The following is a 15,762-nucleotide window of genomic DNA, read 5'->3' on the forward strand; positions in this document are numbered from 1 at the left end:
AGCCTGAGTTGACCCTATTCCCGCTCGCAAGCCAACGTCTTTCGACTTGTCCCTTCAGGGATCGCCACAGCAAAACGTGTTTTGTGCGCATGCCCTTCCTGCTGCAACATTCCCATTCTTACCAAGCCTCGGGACTGGCACCAAGGTGGCCCTTGATGGATGGCGGGGCCACACCTGGTGAGGTGGGATTCAGTCCTGCGTCCTTCTGCATCTCAGAAGTTAGCCATTGCTACGAGAACCAGTTTATAACAGTGGATTGTGCAATGCTTAGTGAATATTCTTTGAAAATGGAGACACAAATGAAACAGAGGGGCTAATAAACAGCTTTTTACAGTTATCGACCTGTTGTGATCGTTCCAGCCATCTTGGATTTCGAGGTCTGGAATGATATGGGGGAGTATTGAAATTGACTGTTTTCAGGGTACATTCCTGTACCAGGAAGTGGGAACTTGACTTCCCTTTCTCTTGTGCCCCATAAACTCACTCCCCCACCCCATAAACCCCTGAGAAGCCACACTGGTGTGAATGCATGTACAACAAGAAGACACGAGTTGGCCTATTGGAGCGGCCTCCCACGCAAATTGTGTCAAATCACAACTGCTAAAGACGTGTTGTCTCTGCAGAACTCAACACACGAAAGCTTCCTGTTCATTTCACTGCATCTTTGTCCACTAGTGGACAAAGATGCAGTGAAATGAACGAATGATCTGGACCTGGAAATGTGGGCTCTAGCATCAACAATAGTTACTGAAAAAACAGAAATACACAGAAGCAGCCCAACCAAAACCTCAAAAAAACACAATAAACATGTGGTTAGCTTTATTAAAAAGGTTAAAATACAGACTTTGTTAATTTTACAAAATGAATGACATCATGGTTATAATAATCAGCATGCAGTCTTGTCATAATGAGCACAGCTGCTGGAGTTTGTCCAACATGCTACACTTGGGCCCAATAACTTGTTTGTATCAATGACAATGTTGACTTTTTAGGAAAAATAGCCCTGATCATCAGGGGCAAAGAAATGAGGCTAATTGTTGAACTAGAACAAATGAAAACTTAGTTTTAGTACCAAGTGTTATATGTAGTGTTGTAAACAATGTGTAAAACTTCATTGGCAAATACAGCAATCTGAGAAAAGAGACACATGCTAAGACCTTATTTTGTACATGTGTATTTGTACAGCTGTGATTACAAGTGTAGAAGGGGAATGACAAAAGTTTCAGAGTTACAGGGCCCAGATTTATGTGCTACCATGCTGAATATATCCATCTCTTTCTCTGAGCCCCGGAAAACAGAAGAATTCTGTATTTCCATAAACCACAAACTAAGAATTTCTTTTACAAATAAATAATGACCAAACCTAATGCAAATCTTTTTTTCCAAATTTCCTTTCATTCCTTAATTTTGTAGAAATTGGAAAAATGAAGTATTTCTTTCCTTAATGCGTGTGTGTGTTTGTGTGTGTGTTTGCAGCTGATGCTGTTTTCCTCCCAGCTGCTGCTGCTCCTTCTCTCTCCTGATTGGGGGTCAATATTGACTCAGGGATTGAAGGAACAGCCACTTTGTCAAGTGTACAGAGGTGCAGACCTGCTATCTCTATGGCATCAGGTAAAAAAACACAAAAAGACTGAACATCTTGTGTCCAGATTAAAGAAAGCTACAATAAAACTGCAGGAGATTTTAAGATGCTGCATTAACAGCAATGTTTAAGTACAGCAGTGGTGTTATGGAATTAGACTTTGTGCCGCTGAATATTTTGTTAAAGTAAATAGTATAAAAGAACCAATCTCATTAAAGCATATTTTCATATTGTCATATATTCTTGCGTTCGAATCATCCCTCCAATTTATTTTAAACACTTTTCTTGACCACTAGTGCAGGAAAAAAGGTTTCCAGCAGCTCCCCAGTAAAACTGATTGATTCCGTGAGAGTAAATGAGCCAAAAAGCACATGCATGCACACTGAGGCGTTAAAGGAAACCTGCACTCCAACAACAAGACATAGATGCTCCGACAGTTAGACTAGATGTGGCACTAGTGTGAATGCATGTACAACAAGAAGACACGCAAAATGTGTCAAATCACAACTGCTAAAGACGTGTTGTCTCTGCAGAACTCAACACACGAAAGCTTCCTGTTCTCTGAAACAAAAATAGTTTTCCGTAGGTTTTGGAGTGAACTCATTTACACAGGTACTTCCAGCATCATGCAATTCATCCTGAAAGAACAGCTGTACCCAAATGTTTCCAACAGTGTGCAAACTATAAGGTTATTACATTTACCTGCACAGAGAGACCATATTTATTTCCTAGTTATTTATTAGTAGCAGTTAAATCACTCGACTCTGGGGAGATTTGCATGAAATAGCTCATGATGCACTGATGCTACCCCATAGTTCCATACCAGTGGTTCATTTTGCATAGATGAAGGCATAGACACATAGAGGCCTTTTTTTCCTCTGGGTGAAGATTGAAAAGCTGGCTGCAGGATGTGAAGCTTTCCTCCAGACCTCTTGTTGAACTCACTGCTGTCACCTAGTGAAAAATAGACCAAACAGCTGCAAGTAAATCACACAGGTGCACCCACTCCCATAGATGCACCTACAGAAACATGAAATTGCCAGAGTTTCTGTTGTTTATTTTTTATCTGTCAATGCAAATTCACATGTTTGTGTCATTTGAGAGTTGTACTGCTCTGGCTACACAGCACCATCACAAAGGGCAATGCCATAAAAACACACACACACATCCATGTACAATATCACCCCTGACCCTATTTTGATCAGACAAACTGTGCCAGGTGCCTGCAAGGTGTGCCACCATGCAATAAACCGCCTGAGAAAAGAACATGAGTCAACCAGATCCAAGCTGTTAGCCGCTGCACTCAGCGGGAAGTCAAACACACGCCTACAAGGAAGAGTTTGTGACGAATTATGGCACGATAAGACGTCTCTTTATTTAGCAGCCCATTTGGAAACAAGGCTGGAATGTTATCAGATATTTACTTTGTCCTCGTTAACATCCATATTCTGTGTGAACTCATTGTTGTGTAACGCGGGGGTGGGGGGGGCGGAATATTTGCAATTTCTAGTCATTTATGCAACACATGGAAACAGGGATTGTCAAGATTTTTTGGTATGTGGCCTTTGATCCCAGGTCACGTACTGTATAGATATAAACTGTGAGAGAGACAGGGGCCAGACCCACAAAGAAAAAACTGCTTGTTGACAAGTAGTTGTGATAATTACAGTACCTATAAAAAAGTATCCTACTATCCTACTTTCCTGTCTGACACTGAATCATTGGTTGATTTAATGCACTAATCTCTACAAAATTTAAATAATTAAGAGTTACTAGTAAAATCCTGACCAAAGTCTACACCATGAAGACTCTGTGAAAAGATCATTGAAATGCAAAAGTCAGGGGATGTATACAACACCATTTCCTAATCAATAAATATCTCTTGGAGTATAATTAAAACCATCATTAAGACTTGGAAGGAAGATAGCACATACAGAAATCTGCCTTGAGCAGTTGAACTCAAAAACTGGTCAAAGGCGAGACTAGTGATGGAGGTGACAAGTCTGAGAAAAGACCTGACTGAAACCAATCCACACTAACTGCTGACACATGTGCATTGACTGAATGATGAGTTGAAGGGTGAATACTTACATGCATTTAACCTTTTCCTGTTTTATATTTTAATGAATTACTTAATTCATTGGTTCATGAATTCATTTGTTATTAATGTAGATGTCTGTTTGTCACTTCGTCTATTACTGTCTCTGGGAAATGTTTAATTCAGGATGACATGTGTTCACTAAAGCCAGCAACAAAGAACGGAAAGTTAAAACCAATGTTGTCCTACAATGGAACAAAGGTGGAACAGGTCCATCAAATGTTCACTTATAAATGTACTTTTTTGAAATTGACTACAAGCTTTCTGTAATGTAATGCTTGATATTTCTAATACACCAACTAATAAATATATTTCCAATTGGAAAATCTGTGTTGGTAATTTTAGATTATCGCCTGTTTAAGGAGGAGAAACACTAAGTATATACATAGTAAATTTAGAAAAACGTGGAACATTACTAAATGAAAATGGACCCTTTATTCCGATTAGTAGAAGTAGAAATACTTCAGACATGTTGACATGTCTGACCTGATGCTTAATAATTAAGACTTATGCTAATGATGTAGACTAAATGATAAAACCCTGGATATTTAGTTGTAATTCAAACATTATAGGACCCAATGGAACATAATAAGTGGTGCCACCTAATGCAAAAGCTCTTAATAAACTCAGCGGGACACCCAGAAGTCACCAGCAGCAACCCGTGATCCAGCGCTCTGTCCATGGCCGCCTCCCAGGCCGGTGTTTTTGTTTCTCCTCGCCTGCTTACTTAGAGATTCAAAAGTAATTACCTGCTCGGCTTCCTCTGCAATTAAACAGCAGGTTCACAGCCCCTTAATTAATGCAGAGGCATGCACACCTACCATTAGAAGCCAGGAGAGGTGGAACGTACTGGCCGAAGCCCTGCAGAATAAACACACTGCTGCCGAGGCCTGCATAACACAGAAGTACACAGAAGTACACAGTATGAGTACAGAACGTCACAAAATGTGAGACAAGGTTCATATCCAAGGATAAACGAACGCTCTTCTTTAATAACATTTCTTAAACCCATTTTAAAATGTTAAAAATCCTCATTTGAATGTGCTGAAAGCTTTTTTTTTTCATCTTTTTTTTATCACTGTTTCACTGCATATAATGCGTGAATGACAGTAAAGTACATATGTGTATATACTGTAAAGTACCATTAAACCCCGACTGTCAACAATATGTTATCAGGTGTGGAAAGTGCTTTCAGTAAATACCATGAGGTACTTGACGTGAGTGTCTGTTTTATGTCTTCACACTTCCTCTGTAGTACTTTAAACTCTGAGATTTATGATAATTTACCTGATAAAGGTTAAATAAATAATAATTAAATTATTAAAATATGCGTTTTATGCCTTCTAAATCTAGAAAGATACATGTCTACATTTTTACTGCCTAAAGCTTTACAATTTGTAACCGTTACCTTTTGATTAATATTTAACTTAATTTTAATAATTAAATAAAACACATTCATAAAATGATTAATAAATTAGTCATATTTTTAACTTTGCAGTGCTTTTGTTGTGCTGTCTGGTCCTGCATAGAGCTTTTTTTTTCACATGGATAAATATTTTATATATTATATAAGAATGTGTAATGAAATCTGATGCTGAAGATATCTATAAAGAAATACATTTTCATGTTGTTTATGATTGATACCTTAAGGTAATAGTTGCATCTTGGCAATTTTATCAAATGTGCAAATGTCCAGTTTGTGGAAACAAGACAAGTTACTACTTCAACATCCATCGAGCCATTAGCTGCAGGATTCCCTCTTATCCTTGAGGATAATGCAATGGGCTGCAGCTTATCACAACTGACACTGGACTAAAGTCACCAGCGGGTCATGGTCAGTTTAGAGTCACCAGTTAACTTTGCCTGCATGTCTTCGGACCGTGGGAGGAAACCGGAGTACCTGGGGTAAAGGTGTTGCAACTTGAATAAGGTCAGTATACTTCCGAGTATACTTCCGACCAACAACATTAAATCCCCCTCATGGATTTAATGTTACGGGGGACAGGGGTCAGTATGTGAGACATTAAATGTTGACGATGACCAGCCAGTGTCCATGGGGCTGTGCGGCTGAGGACGGGCCATTACATTACTTTACTGCAGTATAGCTGTAGTTATAACGTAATGATCATATCAAACATACTTTTTATCGAAGACATGTCCCAGCAGTACATATTGCAGGTCAAAACAATATTATATGGTTGTGCTCCATAACAACCAAAACATAGACCAAACAGCTGCAAGTAAATCACACAGGTGCACCCACTCGCATAGATGCACCTAAAATACCGAATTCAAAATGTTAAAGTTGAAACCACTGGCTGTATTGTTATTTTGAAAATGATGTAATAATGCTGTGTAGATCATATCAGGACAGTTAGAGAGCTTTTTAGATTCAGTACTTGGAGGTATTTTTATTTTAATCAAGTATTTTTATACTGTGTAACGGATCTCACCTAAACCCACGATCAACATGGAAACTGCCAGTAATCAAATTGAAATTGACTCACCCATTGGGTTACTGATTAAATTAATTTCTTTCTTTTGTTTTTAATATTACGATCACTGTTTGTTAAACACAGCACCCAGCTGAGTGCTGGAACTAGTCGATGGGTTTTTACATTTTTTTAAAACAGGGGTGAGAAGCAAAAAATCGCAAGAAGGAGACACAATTCATTGGTGGTGTGTTGAAAATAGCAAAGGCATGTTCCTAAAATGACACCTTAATGTCTGAGTGAACTCTCCGATGTCTGCTACCGCAACAGGACACCCATAGATTTTTATTTTGGTCATAAACGCACCAATAACACAAAAAATGTGACAGTAGCAACAATGACCTTTAGTGTCAAGATTATTTGTGTCAGCAATTTATTTGCCTGGTCTGACAGATCCAGTAGCAGCTTATCTGTGTAGGTGTATGAGCTCTTTTTATTTCTTTTTTTGTTAACAGTTAATATATAACCAAGTGTGCAAGGAATCAGCACATTTCCTTTTACCTCATACACAGATCGATGTTTGCGTGGCTTTGCTGCAAGGGACCTAAATGGGATCATTGTCAAGACAGAGAGACAGAAATGTGTCTCGTCCTATCCGGACATTTGATGTGACAGACAACAGATGCAGTCATGCATTCGCCGACTGTGTATTTCTAACTGAGGAAGAAATAACACTAACTGTGAAAATGAAACTCTTGTCATCCACCAGTGACAAACTTCTCAGCTCCATCTGCAGCCATAACTGTCACGATAAACTCTTCCAATCTTTCCATACGTGTATAAACTGTTTTTACTGTAAACGTGAACTTTGACAGCAAAGGCCTCACAGGAGCCTCTTTGAACACACTTTGCTCACATAAGTCAGGTTTTGAACAATTAAGATTCTGGCTCTGTGCCACCTAATGTGGAACCCGAGTTATCTATTATTTCATGAGTAAAGAGAAAAGCTTCACACTCAGTCAACCATGGTGTCTGTCTTGTCCCCAGATGATTGCTTAAAGCAACTACAGTTACCTTCTCTGTGGTCATCAGACATGACTCCATAGTCCGGTAAACCAGAGCCCCCGAAAAGTTGCTTCACGTTCTATTTACACTTCAGAGGTTTCTATTCGTTTAGGGGTCACAGGATAACATTTCTTCAGAAGTATACTATTCCCATCATTCATCTTTTCAGGCATCACAATTTATTTCCTATAACACAATCTATAAAGAAAGAAGAAGAAATGTTTACAGAAGAGACACAAAGAGTTACATCCAACAAAAATCAGGTTGTGCAGTGCAAAGAGGAAGCTATGAAGTTAGCAGTATAGGGCCAACCATCTTAGAACAATGTGAAAAGACGGCTGGAGTCTGTTTATTATTTGTTTGCATGTTTTATGGTTTTTTTTTTTTTGTTGTTGTTTTTGTTTTTACAGAATATACCCCCATAAATCTATTGCTCATCTTCCTTGCGTCCTGGGGATAGATACTGATCTCAAAGAAACTAAGAAAGACATTTTCCAAAGCCGCCCCCCACTGCTCCTCCAGTGGACTCTGGCCCTCTGTCTCCACGGTCCTCTGCTCATCCTTAAAATTAATTCATGCGCACATCTCTGTCCTTCCAACACCACATTAACCCTGACCGCAGGAGGCATCCTGTTGGAAAAAATGTCCCTCTCCAGCTTTACAGTGAAACATCAGTTTGACCTTTCCACCTCAGACCCTCTCTCTGCTCTTTTCCCATCATCACATTCAGGGCCTCATTGTTTTACTCCAGTTCTATCTACATTGCAGCACGGGGGGGGACATGTTCCAGCCACATATTAGAAGCAAGCAGGAAATATGTGGTATGAAAATGAAGTCCACACTCTCGCACTCTAAACATGTCAGTTGTTGCCATGGACTTGTGAGGACAACTAATTTCAGTGGGTCACGCCACACTGGCTGCTTTCTAGAGGACAGAGAAACTATAATGGTGGGTCATTAGATGTTGCCCAAGACCAGTCATGCGGGGTCAGTTTGGAGATTGAGACATGGTGACTGAACAGTCCCACCGCCTCTATCAGGGTCCCCTACCTGTGTGACTTCCCTAGCCCCCGACCCCTCTCATCAAAACCTTTGTATGACCCAGTCAGGCCCAAGACACACACACACACACACACACACACACACACACACACACACATACACACTATATGCATTTAAATAGACTAAGCTGTATTAAACTAAAGATAAGCGAGACTTAAAATAAACACACTTAAAGTCATTTATTCAGTGTTGAGTCCTGGTAAATTTCCTCGTAGGGGGAACTGCTCATGGCCTGACTTAGGCTAATCTTTTTTTTTTTTCAATGTGTGTAATTGTGTAATAATTGTAGAAATGTGTGCATTTTCTTTAGTCTTCATTTTTGTTTTTGCTGAAGATACAGACATTTGCTCTACAATTTGGAAAACTAGAATGAGAACAATGTGAAACTCTCTCCTGTGGCAGAATGTTCCACCTGGCTGAAGATTTGTATACAAGTTGGAGACGCAGTGCCGGAGCCCCCTGCAGCCACAGAGTTCCACCGTACGTCTCATAAAGTGTTGCCCTGCTTTATGGCTCTATTGCCCAACATCACATGCCTTCAGTGCTGGGATATGATCTGAGATAAGAAAGTACCGAAACGAGTCTTACTCTCCTCCTACCTTACGATGCTTATGCAGGTATATAAACAGGATGGGGGGCATGTTGAAGTTTTTTTTTAACTTATATTGTTACCACAAAGACACTAAATCTAGTGTCTGCTGAATATTAAAAAAAAGTCTTTTGTGTCATTATTTTTTCACATAATGTGGTTTTGAAAAGAGAAAGCGACACAATGTGTTTGAAGGATATCAAAGAAGTTAGAAATGACTGAGATTCCCTTATTGCATTCAGGTTTTATAAATCATGTCTTTATGATAAGCTGATTACCTTAGCCTTGACAGCACCGCACACCAAAGGCAGTAAAGACACAGGATTACGAGGTGATGGTCCATAAAGGGTTTGGCTCAGATAAGACGGTTTGTGGTAGTGAGAGACAGGACTGGTCGGGACTTTAGGTCAAGAGATACCAGTTGTTCTTACGGACAACCTGGGCCAACTTGGTGACATACTGTATTACTGCACAACACCTGAATATGTGTCCGCATTTGTTGATTTTATGGATCAATTATGAATTTTCCGTTTTACCTGGAGCAAATTTACGTTTGAGTGTTTCCAGCAGTGTGTTAGCAACACAAGGTCATAAAAATAGTGCGGTCAATGAAAGGTAACCTTTAAACTGCTCCTGCAGGATCTTTTCTAAGATTGGATTGACTTTAAACACTTAACGTACATACTTGTTTGAGCAACTTTACAGTTTTTATCATTTTAAAAAATCCACAGTTTGTGCCTGTACCGGACATCATTCTGCTCTGATGACATTTCAGTCAGTCTAATTGACTCTGTGTCATACATTGTTATGCCAACAGTCACAACAAAATTCCTCCCCACTGAGTTCTACCTTTCTAATCCTCAGAATGACTCTATTAATGAGCCTAATGGCATATGAGCGAAACCACACCTGAGTGAAACTGCATGGGGTGACTGCTTCAGCAACTTCCCGCATCGCAATGCAAACCCTTCATGGCTGCAGCCCATTTAAAGGAAACCATTAGAACAAACTGCTCTTGGGTGCAGCAAAGCAGACCGGGCACAATCATTTATGAACCAAATCACCTCTGGGTGTCCTATGCAAGGACAAAGCACAGACTGTGGCAATGCAAAGTCTCGCACCCTTCACCCACAGAGCAGTACTCGTGTTCTGAAGACATAGAGAAACAAAAAATGAATTTTTCTTGTTCTAATGTTCCATTTAATTAGTTACTGTTAATAGGATGTTGGGGCAGAAGTCTGTGTTTCCCTTTAGTCACGGGAAATTCCATATTTTCTGCAAAACTTCCTGTTGTCTTTTATAATTAGGTACTAATGTGAATAATTCTTTAATAACATACCTCTTAAGTATTAATGTAAGCTGTGCACACATGTCATCAGATCTAGTTTAATATCAACAGTGAAATTATTCCGCTTGGTCTAACATCTTAACTCATTAGAGCTAATTTTTAAATCCCGGCAGTACATACAGCAATGGAAAATGCGAACTTAAATTTTATTCATCAAATACATGTTCATGTCCGTATGTTACAGTGGAAAACTTGGAATGGTTTAACGTTGATTCACAGAAACAGAAATGACAATGAAAAATTGTATTGTTGCACAGAATATAACAAAAGGAATTAACCATAATGCTCCATAATGTTTAGTGGGTGAGTTTACCCATAAGCATTCAGTTGTGACACAGTCTTTGTAGAAAAATACATTGATTATTGTCATTTTAAAAGTGTGATTGTAGTGTGAGAGTATTGCCGACTTTACACCAGGGTTTAGAGCAACTAGAAGGGAGAAAGAAACAGACGCGTCACAAGGAGAAAGACCCCCCTCTTGTGGTCAAAACATGTAAGTGCATAAACAGGGGAGAAGGCAGAAAGTGTCCCACTGCTTTTTATTTAAAGCTCAGTGCTAAAATTGTGTCACTGTAAAAGATTAGAACAGTTATGGAATAGTTATGGAATATTGTTTAACTGTCATGATGCAGTAGTCAAGTCAAGTATTATCCAGGAATATATGTCGTTCGGAGCCAAGCAGAGCATAAAGCAGATTATCTTTCCTTCAATTTGCATATATACATGCTGATGTGTTCCGAATAGTTTTTGGACAGCAATGAAGGTCTATGGCTCAGATAAACAAGCTGATGCCGACTGACAAGATTAAAAAAGGCAATTAGAGTAGATTCAGTGTTGTATCCTTCAGATAAAACCTTTACACGATATCTACCTCTCTTTTTGTGCAATATCATGCCACGTCGAAAAACCCTGTCTAGATTCACCAGTGTTCTACAAGCTTCTCACGCCTGCATTTGCACAGTTTATCTCATTCGGTCGGATTGGATGGGAGGCGTCTGGGAACTGCCATCTTCAGGTCTCTCAATAAAACATTCTATGGGGTTCAAGTCTGGGCTTTGGTTTGACCACTCACGAACTGACAGAGAAAAACCCTTGAAAAAACGCACTGTCAATGAGCATTGTCTGACATACTGCTTGGATCCAAAGAGTTTAATTTTCCCTCGTCAGACCTGAGTCCTTGCCTTCATGCTCTCAGAGTCATTCAAATGTAATTTAGCACATTTTCTAAACAGACTGCGGTTTCTGTCTAGATATTTCGACAATAAAAGCCTGATTGATGAAGTGCAGCAAGCTGAGGGGCTCTGTAATTACAGCTAAAAATATATCCATGTCTTATTAAACCATACTTGAACAAATGTGTATGCAGGTCAGTGTATTTGGCGGAAAACATTTGAACATTTTCGTGCTTTAAATCTGTGTTGTTCTGGGTCAGTGAGCTTTGCACATGTGCTTGTATGTATTTCTATAGCTGTGCAGCTTTTCACACTTCAGTAGCTCAATTCCCGCTCTGATGGAAATTACTAAACAGCACAAAGGGGAGACAATACAGGCAAGAATGCGTCTCTCTCCTGTCTGCACTGAGCCTCATTTGTACTGGATGTTAGTCAATCTGCCGTGTACTTGGAAAAAAGAAAGAATACAGAACTGCTGTGTAGAGCAACGTATTGTTATTTTCAATGACATTTATATAATGACACATTCAAAGTTGATATAACCCAACAATACCACCCAGTCCTTCAGCCTACACACAATGTGACACTGGTCGGGTCCAGCTGCTGTTTTATTACACGTGTCACTGTTTTCCCTCTTTTTTTTTTTTTTTAACAAACTGCCCTGATGTTTGAGTCTGAGTCATTTGCCTCCTTGTTATGCCAGTGTTAAGTCCGCCCACTGGTCATCTCACTGTCTATGAGGCATCTGCAGAGCACAAACATTCAGCACATTAATGAGACCTACTCTCCAAACAAAATCGAGGGTTTTTTTTAGCATGAAGCGAAACAACAGCCCGTTTGGTGCAATTCAGGTGATTGAAATTATTTTTCAGACAAAAAAACCTGCGCGAAGCTGAAAAGAGCCTTTTGAGAGCACATGGATAAAAATGTGTTAAGATAAAAGGTTCTTTTAGAGCCAATTCAGAGATCTGGATTTGGATGTTTAATTTCCTGGTCTGACGGAAACTGAGAAGTACCAGAGCTGGATTTGAAGAGAGACAGTAATTAGTTAAGATATATGGAATCCAAACCAGAAATGCTTGAAAATCAGAATTGTCCATCAATACTGAATATACTGACACTGAACCTGCTTCTTTTGGATCCAGATTTAGTTGTACATGGAACTGAAAGCCATAAAACCTCCCAACCTCCCTGACATCACTTGGAGGAACCTTTAGTTCGGATGATGTCATCCTATTTCTTACACATTGGACTTTGTAATTATGGTTAACCAACAGACGACACCATCTGAACTCCTAATGATGAAAGATTTTCAGCTAGAAGCAGATAAATATTTTAATATAGGGAAGTTTAAACATAGTAATGTACATTTACATCCTGAACTAAAGCCATAGAAAGCAAGTTGAAAATTGGTAAAGTCGTCGCTTAAGGCCACAGTTTGAACACGTAGGCAGAATTTCATTGTTGTGTTCAAATGTTTAAACCTGATACAAATATAAATATAAAGTATCTTATATTTTATGCATCCAGTCAATTATATATGTGCATGGCCTACATGGGAATATGCTCTGACCATGAATTGCAGCTCTGTGTGGGAAGGTAGATATCGGCGGCCAGAGGCTGTAAAAGAAAAAGCAGCTATATGGGAGGAGGAGATGCTGATGGGAAAAAACAAGAGTGCGAAACATCAGTGAAGGCTTGTTGAAAATCCAGACAAGCCTCTGATGCTTTTGCCTTTAAAGTGTGAGTGAAAACATGTGTGAGAAAAATGTTATGGCTTTTTCCGCCATTATTTATGATATGAAACAGCTTTGTTATTCATGTCCTGCTCACTGACTACATGCAGCTGCAAATGAAAGTCAGTAATTTAAAGGTTTTGAAATTAAATGTTTTGCTTTAAATAGTGTGTGAAGAAATGCGAATCGTCACAAAGGATTTCTGCTATTTTTTGTTGCGGTAAAACTCCCCAAAAAATCTTTCTTCTTTCACTCGCTCTGACCCGAGTCTGTCTCCAGAAATTATTTATTAGTCACTTGTCCTCTAATTCGTCTGCTTACTCAGCTCTAACTCTGCACGCTCTTGTGTCTACTTCCAGACGCCTGTGTCACTGCAGCACATTACACAAGTGACACACATCCTCGTGGTGCTTTCGTCAATTTTAAAACAACAGACACTGAAAAAAATCACCATGTCTCCACTGTAGGTCATATTATGTCGTATTGCAATCAGCGCTTGAAAGAAAACATAATCTGCCATTTTTCGATAATCACATTACATCAGTCTTGATCCCAACACATAATCTTGATGCTGAGGTCCAACTTCTGTTCCTATTTGGCATCTGCAGCCACGAGCCACGCAGCTATGATGTCAACCAAACAGCAGCAGTTCTGCTCATTCTGACTAAAGCTATGCTAATCAGGGAAATCAGATTTTGTACCAGTTAAACATGGATGTAGATGGTACATTGCAGGATGCTAGTTCCCACAGTGTTGCTGAGAAAAAACAAATCATCCTTGTTGCAATATGGTGTCTGACTTCCATAAGATAACCCGTGGGTGTTACTCGTACTTTCTACATTTCCTATAACAAACGTCATTCCACCCACACTGTGTTGGAAAACTAAGGGGCCGTAAAATAAATCTCCTACCAAACATACAAATGCTGAATCGGACTTCAATGAGGTATCAGTGCATCATTCACATCAGTGGTGAGGTTTCTGGGCAACCATGTGAGCAACACAACAGCACAGAACTGATGTCACAGTTAAGTGGTGTGTGGTCCTCATCTCTGAGTGAAGGTCTCACACTTGAACCATTTTTCACATACGATCACTTGAACCATAGATATGTTTAGGAGTAAATACACGGTGAACCATACAACTTAAATGCAAATCTACACAGTATGTTCTCTTCATTATCCATCTTGCTCAGTCAGCTCTACATTGTCTATTGTATGTGTTTATTGGGGTATTAGCATGTTTGCTATATTTTAACGAAAGGCAAAATTCCACACTAGATTATTATGCCTTAATTAATATAGGTGTTAAAGCTACATCAGAAAACACAAAACCGTCTATGGTACTAAAAATCCCAAAATATCCAAGATATTTTTATTTCATAAATGATATTATTATGCCACATTATGTAACTTTAACTTTCCTTTACATGGAAGCTGAACTACAGTACTAATAAATCCACCCTTGTTCACACACAAAATGCAATTCTATTTATTTGTTATTGTTGATAAATAATCCAATTCATGCAAATTTAGCCCAGACATAAGCTCAGTGACCAGCATCTAAAACCAGCTACTACTTGATTTTGTTATTGAATCATGTGTCTTTTTGAAAATCTCTATTGCATAAGCAGGTAAGACATTTTCTAATCTCAACCCCTGAATCAGTGCCTGCATTTGTTTTTACAACCCATTGGTTTTTTTTTTTTTCCCTACTCTGGTAAGTTTGGTAACGTAACATGTTAAACACACGAAGTAAAAAATTCGAAAACATGTCTGTGTTTCGGTTTCAGCGGGAGTCAAGACAGTCTTGCACTGTTTACTGGGCAACTACATATGTCAGGCTTACGTTGAAAATTATTGGCAGCTGTCACAGGATATTTTGCCATTTATGTGAAGGCATCATTAGTAGGCCCGGTGGTTCCTACTTATCAGCGGAAAAGCCACAGCTTTACTTGTTGTGCTATAGGACCAGAAGCTTTTGGTGACCTAAGTCGTTACTAGTGTCAGCAAACATCACACAGGTTACGTATTGTTGTGTATGTGATATTCAATTTCTGCTTCTTTATGCAGCCGCTATTCTATAAATTACAATCTTCCATCGTGTAACCTTTTGAAGAAGCAGATTAGCACCTCCTGCTATTTAGAAAGGTTACATAGCCTCACTTTTAAGGAATGGTTTGACATTTTGGGATATTCTCTTTCTGGTTGGGATGAAATAATTGCGGATAATGAGCTTCTGTTAGCTGTGAACAATTAACCAAACATGCCATATCTTTGGACTGTGGGGGGGAAACGGGAGTATCAGGAGGAAACCTAATCAAGCACAAAATCCAGAGAATTAGGTCTAAATATTACACACTGTTTTGTAATTGCAATAGCAAAAATGTTTTGGAAATGTCATAGCAGCAGATAGAGCTTTCTGCTAACCTGGGAAATGCTCATTTGTTTTTGGCAACTGGATTTGCTAGATTTAACCAAAAGAGTGCTGGGACCTGTTTGGAGTAAATAATCAGTGTGGTCATATGTAAGTTATTGCCCCGAGTTGGCCACAAACACATGTAAAACCACAACCTGGACAACTGGAAATCTCCACAGTAAGTATGATATGGGTGTGACCTCATACACCTGTGATAGTGGTATGTCGATTTATTTTCAGCCCATCAACTATTCATTCAAA

Source organism: Channa argus, chromosome 6 (genome assembly GCF_033026475.1).
Source record: "Channa argus isolate prfri chromosome 6, Channa argus male v1.0, whole genome shotgun sequence".
Classification (NCBI taxonomy): domain Eukaryota; kingdom Metazoa; phylum Chordata; class Actinopteri; order Anabantiformes; family Channidae; genus Channa; species Channa argus.